Raw genomic sequence first — 15487 nt, 5'->3', positions numbered from 1 at the left:
TTATATATATATATATATATATATATATATATATACACATATATACACATAATAACATTAATCCTATTTCTGCATTAATCCTGTTATAAGAGAAAAAATCAGAGCAGTAATGCAAAACCTCAAAATAGAAAAAAAATCAATAGCACCCAAAACAAAAGAAATAGTATGGTTCAATCAGCATCTATACTCCACAGTTCTTTTTTTTTTTTTCTTGGATTTGGAGATCCTCTTCTATCATGAGTTCCCTGGAACTCTTCTGTACCATTGCATTGGTGAGAAGAATATAGTCCATCACAGTAGGTCAACACTCAATGTTGATGATACTGTGTACAATGTTCTTCTGGTTCTGCTCATCTCACTCATCATCAGCTCACGTAAGACCCTCCAGGTTTCTCTGAACTCCTCCTGCTCATCATTTCTTACAGCACAATAGTGTTCTATTGTATTCATATACCACAACTTGTCCAGCCATTCCCCAATTGATGGGCACCCCCATAACTTCCAATTCCTTGCTACCACGTAAAGAGCAGCTATAAATATTTTTGTACATATGGGTCCCTTTCCCCCTTCCATGATCTCTTTGGGAAAAAGACCCAAAAGTGGTATTGCTGGGTCAAAGGGTATGCACAGCTTTATCGCCCTTTGGGCATAATTCCAAATTGTTCTCCAGAATGGTTGGATCAGTTCACAGCTTCACCAACAATGGATTAGTGTTCCAATTTTCCCACAGCTTCTCCAATATTTATTATCTTCTTTTTTTGTCATTTTAGCCAATCTGATAGGTGTCAGGTGGTACCTCAGAGTTGTTTTAATTTGTATCTCTCTAATCATTAGAGATTTAGAGCATTTTTTCTTATGGGAATAGATAGCTTTGTATTCTTCATCAGAAAACTGCCTGTTCATATCCTTTGACCATTTCTCAATTGGGGAATGACTTGGATTCTTATAAATTTGATTTAGTTCCCTATATATTTTAGAGATGAGGCCTTTACCTCAATCATTTTTAAAAGTGTAAAAGGGTTCTGAGATAAAAAAGTATGAGAACTACTGGTATAGAGTATATAAGCTAATGGATTGATTCAGGGGATTTTTTCTCCAGTGGAATGTTCTAATGTGTGCAACAGCATTTTCCATCCACTTTATTTTTTCCAGTGTTTATGGTTATGCTAATGGATTTCTCTGAGCAGACTTTTTTTGTGTTCCACATGTCCAACACAGTCAACTGTATCTGAAAATAGTGTAATTGTGCACACTTCAATATTGATAAGGACTTTTTCTTTTATTCATACTCTGTAGTGTCCATGACACTGGAAAATATCTCAGGTGATCATATGCTATTCTTTTATGTCTTATTTTATCTTTCCATGCAGTAAGTTTGGGGGGGGAGGTGGGGAGTTATTTCTGTGGTCCCATTTATCATAAATCTTACATAATTTTATCATGTAAATATGTAAGAGTATACAAAGTCTGAGTATTTAGGAGGTGATGATGTCAACTTCAACTTTGTTGTGGTCCTACTGATTCTGTATTTTGGACCTTGAAGTGATCAGACTCTATCAGTCCTAAGACACTTCATCATATCTGTGTGAATATATAGCAGTTGTTGAAAGCCAAGGAATTACTGGTCACTAAGCAAAAGAAGATAGTGATCTACCCATCATAGTGCTGGTCTGATAAGCAAGTGGTTAACTCACCATTTCTACTCCCCTAAATTGACCCCTCTCTACCACCATCCTGCCACAGGCAAATAGCAGTGGCATTGGGCAGGGCTGGCTAAACTCAGAATTTCCATCCCTGGAGGCCAGGAATGTGGGAAATGGGTGGGAAGACTATTTGTTATTTTATTGTATTTTCTTTTTTTCATTAACAGAAATCTATTTTTTCTCCTTCCCAACCCCCATTCCATTGGAAAACCAACAAAGCAAATTCTTCATAACAAACATGCATAGTTCAACAAAATGTTCACTCCTTGTTATTCAGTCATTTCAGTTATGTCCAATTCTTTGTGACTCCATTTGGGCTTTTCTTGGCAAAGATACTGCAGTGGTTTGCCATTTCCTTCTCCAGCTCATTTTACAGATGAGGAAACTGAGGCAAACAGGGTTAAGTGATTTGCCCAGGGTCACAGAACTAGTAAGTGCCACTAGATTTGAATTTAGGTCTTCTTGACTCTAGGACCATGTGTTCTATCCACTCTGCCTCCTACCTACCCATTTCCCTCATTGGACTTGTTAAAAAAAGTCTCATTTTACACACTGAATTGATCACCTCTTTGTCAGAAGGTGGATAGCATGCTTTATCCTGTCTTCAGAGTTTTTAATGTATTTTATTACATTTTCCTGATTATTTTCCCCATTCTAAGTAATCAGCCTTTTTCACTACTATGATATCTTGTGTGATTAGTTAAGGTAGAATCCAGTTCTAAGATGCTTTAGAGAAGGAAAATAGTGACTTAGAATGGTGGTTGAATAGATGGCTAACACAAACCAGGTGTGAGATAAGTAACTTCAGAGCCCTGACACAGAGTAGAAACCATGGTGGGGGAGAGTCTTTTGTTCTATTGAGTCAAATAGATTTTTTTAATCAACAGGCAACAATAGATGCAGAAATATTTTCTATTCTGTCTACTTCAATCAGTTCTGTGACTATGAAGATGCAGTCTGATGAGGAAAAACATCTGCAGAAGCCTGCCTGGTTTCTTCTCATATTCTCATCAAGAATCAACTAGATGTTTGTATAGAGGATGCTCGTGAAGATTTTTTAGACATAAGACTACATTTGCAGAGAATAGTAATTGTTAATCTCTACTTGGTCCCCTTTTGGGGGGAATATATAAGTGCCACTCATATTTTTCATTCTTTTGAGATTTTCTTTTCTTCAATATCTTTTGAAAATCAATCCCAAATAAGCCCAAAAATACATACTTAATTGGAAACTTAATAATGACATACTGAATAATGAGTGGGTCAAAGAACAAATCATGGAAGCAATTAATAATTGTGTGAAAGGGAAAAATAAGGATGAGACAGTACATCAAAATTCCTGGGATGCAGCCATATCAGTTACTGAGTGAAGATTTTACACACATACACACACACACACACACACACACGTATGTGTGTGTGTATATATATATATATATATACACACCTCTGAAAACAAATATTAACAAGATAGGAATAACAAAGGATTAATAATCTGAGTATATTTACAAATTACAACTATTGCTAATTCCAAGGGATTGGAGTACTTTACTCTTTACCTCTCCCCTAAGGAACCCCTCTGCTCTTTATCCATGATGATCTTTATCCAAGGTGATCTAGCTCAGTCCTAGGGGAATTTGTTTTCTAATGATCAGAGATTTGGAGGTGGAAGAAGACTGAGAGGCTATTGAGGAAACTGAGATACAGAGAGGTTAAGGGACTAGCCCTAAATTAGATAATGAATGTGTCTGAAGCAGGATTTAATCCTGGGACTTCCCATTCAGAGCCCTGTCCACTTCTCTATTCTTCCTCTAGTGAGATTGGTTAAGCATTCTTTTTCATACTCTTTGGTTCTTTATATCTACACAATGGATCCCCAGGGGAAATTCCCTTAAAGATTAGATCTTTGCTGATGTTTAAGGTCTCCCCAAAGTAAGAAGGACAAAGGTAATCTGTATACAGTATAGTTTAGGTATGGGACAGCTATTTATTTCCTTTACCCAAAAGAAATACTTAACACACCCATGATCCATAAGCACATATTGACAGAAATATTTAAACAAGCAATAATAACATAACTACTGTTATATTCTTCAGACAGGTTGATATTAAAACATCAAAGCATACTGTGGTTTGTGGGACTACTGAATGGACATTTTAAACTTTACCTTGGCTCTGCACTGTCTGAATAATTCACTCCAGGTCCATGTTTTCTGGCAAGCCAATGAGGAGGTTGAGTTTCTCCCATTACCTGTTGTCATCTTCTCCAATACAGAAACACCCCAACAGTCAGCTCTGCCTGAGGGATATAAACTTTCCAAATTTCTCAAATGCATAATGTTGCCTCAAAAGCTGGATGTGACCATCTTGAAATCACTCTTTAGTTACTTTAGTTAATGATGAAAGAAATAAAACAAGTGGTAGTCAGGGTACCAAGGCTCAGACTGAAGCTCACCTAAACTTATATCATGTGCCTTAACTGACATGTGTTTATAGTTTACCATTTCTACTACCACGATGGGAGGGCACCAGTCCCATCTGTCCCCCTCAAGAGGGAAGCTCAAAGATTCCTACTGTTCACAATAGACAGGAAGAGATGGACCAAGGGTAGCACATTCTCTTTTAAATATGTACCTTGTCAGCAACTCTCCTTACTCAGTGGCCAAGATTGCTTCATCATTCCAAAGCAACCAAGACCATTAGCACTGAGATGTTTCCTCAGAAGTACCCAGGGCACAGACTCAGAACTACATGGAATATACTCTAATCCAACCCATCCTATGTACACAATTTTTTTTTTTTTTTTAGGCAATGGGGGGTTAAGTGACTTGCCCAGAGTCACACAGCTAGTAAGTGTCAAGTGTCTGAGGCCGGATTTGAACTCAGGTACTCCTGAATCCAGGGCCGGTGCTTTAACCACTGCGCCATCTAGCTGCCCCCTGTACACAATTTTTTAAAAAATTTAGACAATAAACAAATTAAACTCAAAAGAAGCTAAAAAGAGGAAATGTTGAAAAATTTTAAAGAAATAGATATAGCAAAAAGACTATGGAATTGATAAACAAAACTCAAAGCTTGCTCTTTGTAAAGACTAACAAAATCAAGCAACCTATAATTAAAATGAGAAAAATAATATCAAATAGCCAATAAGAAAAATGAACAAGGTGAAATCACAACAGAAAAAAATCAAAAGAATTATCAGATCTTAATATACACAATTATATGCTGACAAAACTGAGATTTACTTAACTCCAAAAATGATACATTATTAGAATATAAACAACCCAATCTCAAAAAAATTAACCTGAAAAAAACATAATGAAACTAATAAAGAAAAAAAACAGGTTTAGGTAAATGTACTGGTGAATTCTAATAAACACTTAAAAACCAATTAATATCCATGATACGCAAATTGTTTTCAAAATTTGAGAAAATAACTCAATCAATTCCTTTTATTAGACAGATATATGCCTATTATCTTAACCAGGGAAGGATAAAGAAAAAATAATTATAATACTTTATATTATATAATATTCACTTATATTAAAAACTCTAAAAAAAGTATAGACATAAAAGGCTCATTTTTAAAAAATATATAAAAAGGATGTTTTGTTTTGGTTTTTGCAGGGCAAGGAGGGTCAAGTGACTTGCACAGGGTCACACAGCTAGTAAGTGTCAAGTATCTGAAGTCAGATTTGAACTCAGGTCCTCCTGAATCCAGGGCAGCTGCTTTATCCACTGTGCCACCTAGCTGCCCCCAAAAGAATGTTTCTAAAGTTGAAAAGTAGCATTATTTACAATGGGGAAATATCAGAAGCTTTCCTGGTGTAGAAATAAAGCAAAGATATCCCATTTCCTGACTGTTGTTTAATATATGTCTAGAATTTCAAAAGCAGATATTATCTTATCAGTAGAAATTATATTAAAGAAGATACATTAACTAACTTGCTAATAAGCCTTAAGGATCATAGGGCCTTTCCATTTGACTTGTAACTGAAACTTCTTATATGTATTATACCTTCCATTAAAATATATGTTCCTTGAGCATAGGAACTATCTTGCTTTTCTATTTACATTCCCATCATTTAACAGTGTTTTGTACACATTAAATACTTAATAAATGATTTTTTCATTAATTCTCTTGGAAGTATAAAAGGTCTAGAATTTCAAGGAAAATTATGAAAACATGGAGAACGAAGGGAGAATATAGCACTTCTAGATTTCAAATTACACTATAAATTAGTAATCATCAAAACTATTTAGTAGCATTTCAAAAATAGAAAAACAGGTAAATATAACAGACTAGACAAGGATGAATCAGAAACAATCAAACTGAATAACCCAGTATTCTATAAATCCAAAGACAAATTACTTGGTGGGGCAGGTGGAGAGGGTGGGGGTGGGGAGAGAATTCCTTATTTACCAAGAAATGCTGGATGAACTGGAAAAAATTTTGGCAGAAATGAAGTTCAGACCAACATATAACACACGATGATGATGATAACTTCAAAATGGATACATGACCTAAATATAAAAGAGGATGAGATAAAACGTACTGCAAAGTTATGTTTGGGGATAGATTCTTGTCCAAACAAGGGAGAAAGATCATCACAAAGATTAGACGGATCATTTTCTTTTTTTTCTTCTTTTTTTTGGTGTGAGACATTTGGGGCTAAGTGACTTGCCCAGGGTCATACAGCTAGTAAGTGTTAAGTGTCTGAGGTTGGATTTGAACTCAGGTCCTCCTGAATCCAGGGTTGGTGCTCTATCCACTGTGCCACCTAGCTGCCCCTAGACAGATCATTTTCATTACATGAAACAAAAAAGTTATTGCCTGAGCAAAATCAAAACAGGATAAGAAAGAAAATTTCTAATTGGGAAACTTTTTTTTGCATTAAAGAACTGTGATAAGAGTCTGATATCTAAGAAATACAGGAAATTAACCCAAATATATACCGCCAAGAATCATTCCCTAATGGCTATGAAAAAGAAGTTCTTAAAAGAATTGCAAAATTTTAACAACTGTATGAGAAATTGCCATACATCATTAACAATGATAGAAATACAAATCAAAACAACTCTGAGGTTTTATTTCACATCCACCAAATTTGCAAAGGTGTCAAAAGATGGAAATAATATATGTTGGTAAGATTGTGTTAAGACAAAAAAGTACGATGAAACACTGTTGGTGGAGTTGTGAATTGCTTCAACCATTTTGAAAAAAAAAACATTTTGAAAGTACATAAAAAAAATCAAATAAAATGTTTATACCCATTAGCCTAGAAAATCCTCTTCTAGGTATATACACCAAAGAGGTTAAAGGGAAAAAGCAGGAACTTTACATACCAAAATATTCATGGCAAAACTCTTTGTGGTAGCTTGGGAACTGGAAACAAAGTAGATGGCCATAAACTGGGACTAAACAAATTCTGGCACATACATATTGTGGAGTATTACTGTATCATACAAAATTATGAACAGGAATGATGGAAAGGCTTATATAAACTGATACCAATCAAAGTACACAGAACCAGAAAACAGTATACATGCAATTATAGCAATATAAACAAATGTTCAAAAACAAAAAAAGAAACTCAACACTGTATAATTCTAATGACCAAGCCTTTCCCTGAAGAACAAAGACAACATCTTCTACACCTTTTTCTAAATATGGGAGACCAATGAGCATAGAAAATTGCATATGCTGTCTGACCCAAATGATAATGCTGAGCTGCATTTTTTCTTCTCCTTAAAAAAATTGTTACAACGAATGGCTTGCTGGTTACAAAAAAGGGATGGATATTTTTAGAAAGGAAGGTTATGTAAAAACAAAAGATATCAATTTTAAAATGTCACGTTGGCAGATCTGTTCTCTTTTGTGTCCATTTTCCTTCTGATTCGCTCTACAAATGTTAGTGGAATGATTTGGGTTGGCTGGGTCTCATGCCAAGCTTTCTTTAGGCTTTATTTCTCCTCAACTCCTTTTTGCTGTTTTGTGAGATGCTGCTGCTCATAATCTTCAATCACTCTCCTCAATGGCATTTCCAGATGAACTTTTACTCTAAACTGGTTTTGACCTTGGCTACTGCATCTTTCCTCTCATCAAGGAGATCAAGTGTTTGCTTGCAAAGGCAGTTCCTGTCTCTCTCAGCCTACTTGTCATGGCAACTATTTTGCTTTGATTAAACTTCTATAAGAAAAATTCATGGAAATCAATATCTTAACTTTTATCTGATTCCTCTTTTTTTCCCCTGTGTCAACACCTCATTTAAGCACATAAGACTGCTGCTTCTGTAAGCAGGTATAATATCTTTTTCTTATCTTTATCCTTTCTTCTAATTTGGAATTGAACAGTCAATGTTCTGTCTAAAGAGTTCATTATGCAAATTATGTCATTTGATCACCAGAATGACCTGGCAAGGTAGAAGCATTAAGAGTATGAACAGGTAATGTTGGTAGGGGGTCAAATCCAGGGGTGTGCTAGAGCCAGCTTTAACAGGTTTGAGAACCAGTTGTTACATTTACAGTGTGAACATTTGTACTTCAGAAATGGGCAATTGCTACTAATCAGGACTTGATTTATTATTTTGTTGATTGACTAGTCTTAAGAAAGTGATAATAATCCACATTAAACTTAAATGTTCAGAATCAATAAACATTTATTAAGCACTGAAAATACAAAGAAATACAAAAGACAGTTCCTGCTCTCAAGAAGCTTACAATCTAATGGGAGAAGACAACACTTAAAAAGAAGCTGAAAGGGTATAGGGGAGGGAGCCTGGTGGGCAAGGGGATGATGAAGTCCTGCAGCCAGGGTGGGAAATGATCTAAGGAAATGAGAGTTTCAGAGTTGATATCATCTTGCAGAATAATGAGTTTCTGAAGATCATTAAGTACAGGAGAGTAGTTGGGTGACAAAAGTGTGCACATATATTTTCACCACTAGAGAGCCTGGTTGTTAAACATTTACTCACACACCCCTATATTGCTTTATAAACATTGTTTGAGCTCAACAGAAATACAATGGAAGGCTCAGGGAGTGAAGCAACTCATCACCAGACTGGAGATTTGGTAGCTGTAGGTTTATAATAATAATTGGCATTTATATGATACTTTGCAGCAATGATCTCAAGTAAGCCTTAAAACATCCTTGGTCTAATGACTCTAAGATTCTTGGAACCCTTTGTCCCCTTTCCTACCACATGACCATCATCATTATGGAAGTGGCCATGGGTAAAGGACTGAAGGTCATTTTGCATTTTGTTTTGTTTTGTGGGGCAATGGGGGTTAAGTGACTTGCCCAGAATCACACAGCCAGTAAGTGTCAAGTGTCTGAGGCTGGATTTGAACTCAGGAACTCCTGAATCCAGGGCGGGTGCTTTATCCACTGCGCCACCTAGCTGCCCCCTCATTTTGCATTTTTAACAGATTCATCAGTTGTCACAGCCAAAAGATGTATCACCTAGTGATCATCCTTATACTTATTCAATTCAACAAACATAGAGTAAGCATTTACTGCTTGCAAGGTAGGTGACAGCCACTAAAGATATAAAGATACAAACAAAACAGCCCTTGCCTTCAAAGAGTTTACATTTTACTGAGAGGGATGTAACATGTACACAAATAAATGTGGTACAAGGAAAATTAAAGAACAATAGAGAACTAATGGACAACTGGGTGGCACACTGGACAGAGTGCTGAGCTTGGAGTTAGGAAGACTCATCTTCCTGTGTTCAAATCTGGCCTCAGATACTTCCTAGCTGTGTGACCCAAGCAAGTCATTTAACCTTGTTTGCTTTAGTTTCTTCATGTGTAAAATGAGCTGGAGAAGGAAATGGCAAAGCACTCCAGTATCTTTGCCTACAAAACCCAAAATGGGGTCATAAAGAGTTGGACATAACTGAAACAACTGAACATCAAAGAGAACTAATAAATCAAGAGACCTGTAGGGTTGTGCACAGAGTCGTTCCTGAGATGAAGCTTGAAGGAAAACAAGGATTCTGGGAGGCAAAGGTGAAAAGGAAGTACATTCTAGTGATTGGCAGATAGTTTGTGCAAATGTACAAAGGTAGAAAGTAAAATGTTGAATTTAGATAACATCTAATAGTCTAATTTGGCTTGAATTTAAAGTTCATGAAGGGAAGTACTATGCAAAGTAGGTGAGAGCCAGATTGTGAATATCCTTAAATGTCAGATTAACCAAATTGCAATATATCCAAGACCTAGATCAATGGGAAGCTACCCAAGGTTTTTGAACAAGGTGATCATGTAATTAGATTTATGCCTAAGGAAGATGAGTTTTGGGGGCAAATGTATGGAGTATGAGGGGCGGAAATTGAAAACAGGAAGATCAATTAGGAAACTATTACAGTGGTCCAAGCAAGAGGTAATAAGGGACTGAACTACAGGGGTGGCTACTAGTGGAGAGACAATAGCTTTAAGAGGCAAAGATGTACAATAGAGAAGACTTGGCAATTGACTGGGTATGCAGGGAAGAAGGAGGAGAGGCAAGAGTCAATCAATGAATTAAAGAATATTTATTGAGTACCTGCTATGGACCAGGAGCTGAGACTACAAGGACAAAAACAGGTAAGTTCCAGACCTCAAGCTGCTTACATTCTCTCAAAGTAAAGTAAATATAAAGTAGTGTAAGTAAGTACTAAGAAATGGAGGAGAGACTAATATTTGAAGGAATCAAGAAAGAGTATGCAATAGAGGTAAGAGTGGGGTTGATTCTTACAGAGCAGTACAGGTTCTAAAAGAAAGAGGTGTGAAAAATGTGTATTCTGTGCCAAGGAGTCAGACAGCCTATGGCAAGGCATGGAGAAAGATGATGGAATATTCTGTTATAATAATGATACTACTAATAATAGGGAGCATATGTATAGGGCTTTAAAGTTTACAAAATACTTTGCAAATGTTATTTTATTTTATCTTCACAACAACCCTAAGAATTTGGTGCTACTTATTGTTTTCTCCCTTAATACAGATGAGGAAACTGAGACACGGAATAAAGTGACTTGCCCAGACTTAGATTTGAACTCAGGTCCTTTTGACTCCAGGTCTAGTGTTTTATCCACTGCACCACCTAACAGTTAGGTCAGCTTAGCTCTAATGTATAGTGTATGAAAGAGAGTAGTGTGTTTCAGAACTCAGCAAGGTGGTGGAGTGGATAGGGTTCCAGGCCTGGAGTCAGAAAGATCTGAGTTCAAATTTAGACTTAGACTTTACTAACTGTGTGACCCTGGGCAAGTCACTTAACCCCATTTGCTTCAGTTTCCTCATCTATAAAAATGAGCTGAAGAACTGCTTGGTCTATATCTCAAACACATCCCAAAAAAGGAAAAAGTGCCTATTTGTACAAAAATGTTTATAGCAACTTGACTAAGAGTTTGGAAATCAAAGGGATGCCCATCAATTGGGGAATGGCTAAATAAATTGTAGTGCACGACTGTAATGGAATATTATTGTGATATAATAAATGACAAGCAGGATGATTTCAGAAAGTCCTGGAAAGATTTAGATGAACTAATGTATAGTGAAGTGAGCACAATCAGGAGAATGTTGTGCATTGTGACAGCAATATTGTTTGATGAAGAACTGTGAAAGACTTAACTATTCTCAGCAATACAATGATGCAAGAGGATCCCAAAGGACTAATGATGAAGCATACCATCCACCTCCAAAGAAAGAACTGATATTGATTGAACACATACTGAAGCATGCTCTTTTTCACTCTCTATCTTTCTTTTTTCTTTTATTTGAGTCTTCTTATACAAAATGACTAATATGGAAATATTTTACATAACTGCACATGTATAGCCTATATCTGATTTCTTACCGACTAAGGGAGGAGAGAAGCAAAGGAAGTAGGGACAAAATTTGAAACTCAAAACTTTAAATAAAAAAAAAATTTAAATAAGCTGGAGAAAGAAAAGGCAGACCACTTTTGCCAAGAGAACCCCAAATGGACTCACAAAGATTTGGACATGACTGAAAACAACTGAACAACAACTAAAAGTATGCATTAAGCCTGGAAAGGTAGGCTTTCAAGAATGATTCTGGGGGGCAGCTAGGTGGCGCAGTGGATAAAGCACTGGCCCTGGATTCAGGAGTACCTGAGTTCAAATCCAGCCTCAGACACTTGACACTTACTAGCTGTGTGACCCTGGGCAAGTCACTTAACCCCAATTGCCTTGCCAAAAATAAATAAATAAAAATAAAATAAAATGCCTGTTTTCTAAAAAAAAAAAAAAAAAAAGAATGATTCTGAGGTTATAAAGCTTGGTTGCTGGGAGTAATGATGGATTTGGACATGGAAAGCTTTCAGAACCTATGGGACATCCAGAAGGAGATATCCAGTTGGTAGTTAATGATGAGTGACTGGAATTTAGGAGAGAGGTTGGGGCTGCATGTGTAGAATTAGGAGCCAATTATATACAGATGATACTTGAACCCATAAGAATTGATGAGGTTTCCAAAAGAAAAAAAGTATAGAAGAGGGCAGCTAGGCAGCACAATGGATAAAGCACTAGCCCTGGATTCAGGAGGATCTGAGTTCAAATCCAGCCTCAGACACTAGACACTTACTAGCTGTGTGACCCTGGGCAAGTCACTTAACCCTCAATACCCTGTTTAAAAAAATTATAGAAAGAGAATAGAAGATGGTTCAGAATGAAACCTAGGGAAAAACCTAAACTAAGGCAGGAGATGGATGGTGATCCATCCAGGAGAATGAGAGAGAGTAGTCAGCTATAGGGAAAGAATAGTTTCCTAGAAGCTAAGGGAAAAGAAATTTCCCAGAAGGGAGAGGTCAGTAGTGTCATATGTTGCATAGAGATCAAGGAAGATGAGAACTGAGAAAAGACCTTTGCATTTAGCAGTGAAGAGATCAATAATTGATATTGGAGAGGATAGTGGTACAGAGTAAAGAAACTTGCCTCTTGATTCAGAGAATATGGGTTCAAATCCTGCTTCTGTCATTTATTATATGGATGACTTTGGAAAGGTCACTCAACCTCTCTAGGGTTCAGTTTCTTGATCTCTTCTCTACTGTCTTAAAGGTACCATGATAAATGTTTTCTCTGGGAATACAAGGTATAATTAAGTGGAAGACATGTTGAGAAGTGATAAATAAATCTCCAATAATCCCAATTTAATATTTCATTCCAAACTAATTTCTTCTTGCTACCCAGAACTCTTCCAAGTTCTTTTCTTCTGCCCTCAGTCTGTTTTTGTGTGGAGGCAATCAGGATAAAGTGACTTGCCCAGGGTCACACAGCTAATAAGTGTCTGAGGCCGGATTTGAACTCAGGTTCTCCTGACTCCAGGGCCAGTGCTCTATCCGCTGCATTACCTAGCTGCCCCCTGCCCTCAGTTTGAGAATAATTTAACTAGTAATATGAGCTTAAATTTTGGGGTTTCAAGGAAAAGTTTAATCAATGGTCTCTATGCTATTTATTCATTATAAAATAAATTTAAAAGATGAACCCCCTGCATTTAGATCCCATTCTGTACAAAATCAGTGGGTTATAGTGGATAGAGAGCTCTCCTAAAAGCCAGGAAGACCTGGGTTCAAATCCTACCTATGACACACACTATCTATGTCACTCTGGTAATTTCTCATATGCAAATAAAAGTTGACTAGAAAGAGCTGACCTACATTGTTAGAGGGAGTTTCCTCACCTAGGATTTCCCTTCTGCCATAAAATCACCCTAAGCACTACTGTGTACCAGGCATTGTACTAGCCACAAGGGATACAAAGAGAAAAACAAAAGTCTATTGCTTACATTCAATCAGGAAAACAACACATGCAGATATAAGCAAATATCAAATATATGCAAGGAAAATACAAAGTAATTTCAGGGAGCACTAGTAACTGACAGGATGGGGAAAGGCTTTCAATAAGGAGGTAGGTAGCGTTTGGGTTGGGCTTTGAAGAGAGGTAGTGATTCCAAGAGATAGAAGTGAGAGGGGTATGCATCATACACACTGGAGATAACCCATAGGTTATAGATAGATAGATAGACAGACAGACAGACAGATAGATATGCATAGAAACGGAATGCTATGCGTGGCAAAGAGGAATTAGGCCAGTTTGGCTAGAATGAAGGGAAGTAATGTGTCACAAAACTGGAAAGTTGGAGCTAGATTGAGAAGAGCTTATAATTCCAAACAAAGGAATGTGTATTTTATCCTAAAGGCAAGTGGGAGCCACTGGACCTTCTTGAGGAGAACATGAATATGGTCAGGCTGTGCCAGAATATTGATTGGAGAAGGGAGAGATTTGAGGCAGAGAGACCAATTCAATGGCTAGCGTCCATACAAGACAGGATGAGAGCCTAAATTCTGGTTGGGCTCAGTTAGGTAGAGAGATATAACAGTTGTTGTAGAGGCAGAATTGACAACACTTGGTAACTGATCGATCACAGAGGGTCAGTGAGGAAGAATGAAGAAACAATACTGACAAGTTTAAAAACCTGGGGGACCAGAAAGATGGTGGTGATTCTGAAAAAAAAAATAGGGAAGTTCAGATGAGATGTGGGGCTGGGAGAAAAGATGATGAATTCCATTGAACCCATGGAAACTGATGAGGTTTCCAAAAGAAAAAAGTCTAGAAAGAGGACAGAAGATGTGACATTGAGTTTGAGAAGCCAGTAGGATATCCAGTGGGAAATGTCCAATAGGCAGTTAATAAAAAAGACTGGTACTAAGAAGTCAGTCAATAAACATTTATTAAGCTCCTACTATGTGCCAGGCACTGTTCTAAGTTCTGAGGATACAAATATAAAAAAGAATGGCAGTCTTTCTCAAAGAGCTTATGATCTAAAGGGGGAAGATAGCACATAAAAAGTAGCTTAAAGGAAGAAGGGGAGATCTAGCTGATGGAGAAGTCCACAGGAGTACAGCTGGGTGGGAAATGAATTTTTGCCTCATTAAGAATTGAGACAGGGGCAGCTAGGTGGTGTAGTGGATAGAGCACCAGCCCTGGAGTCAGGAGGACCTGAGTTCAAATTTGGCCTCAGACACTTGACACTTACTAGCTGTATGACCCTGGGCAAGTCACTTAACCCTCATTGTCCTTCAAAAACAAAACAAAACAAAAAAAAAGAATTGAGATGGGGTGGGGGCAGCTGGGTGGCACAGTGGAGAGAGCACTGGCCCTGGATTCAGGAGGATCTGAGTTCAAATCCAGCCTCAGACACTTGACACTTACTAGCTGTGTGACTCTGGGCAAGTCACTTAACCTTCCTTGCCCTGCAAAAAAAAAATACTTGAGACAAGGGCTGAGTATCTAGATCTGGGAACATCTACACAGAGATAATAATTAAACCCATGAGAACTAAGAAGGTCATCAAAAGAAAAGCTATGGAGAGAAGAGGAAAGGTATGAAAGCAGAACCTTGGGGAGCAAGACATTGAATTGCCAAATAATAATTGAAAACATTAAGCTTTTCAAGGGTTAAAGGAAGCATGGATTGCCTATCATCTATGAGCTGAATTTACCTCCATATTTGGAAATGCCTCAGTCATTAGTGGAGAGCAGAGACCCACTGAGTCCCTCATTCATATACCTCTTTCTTCAGATGGTACTGTGAACATCTCAGCAAGCAGCCCCATCATTTTCTTGCTAATTAATTTGGGTCTAATTGGTTTCAGCCCACACAACAGTGCAAGTTTCTGCAGAGAGCAGTCACTTGTATTTAACTGTTAAGTCTCTGCCAGCATCAAAGTCTCAATCATTAAGTTACTCACCATGGAAGGAGGAACCACTGGTGACTATC

The sequence above is a fragment of the Dromiciops gliroides genome, chromosome 3 (assembly GCF_019393635.1).
Source record: "Dromiciops gliroides isolate mDroGli1 chromosome 3, mDroGli1.pri, whole genome shotgun sequence".
NCBI classification, from domain to species: domain Eukaryota; kingdom Metazoa; phylum Chordata; class Mammalia; order Microbiotheria; family Microbiotheriidae; genus Dromiciops; species Dromiciops gliroides.
The sequence above is the reverse complement of the archived record's forward strand: the minus strand, read 5'-3'. Positions refer to the sequence as shown.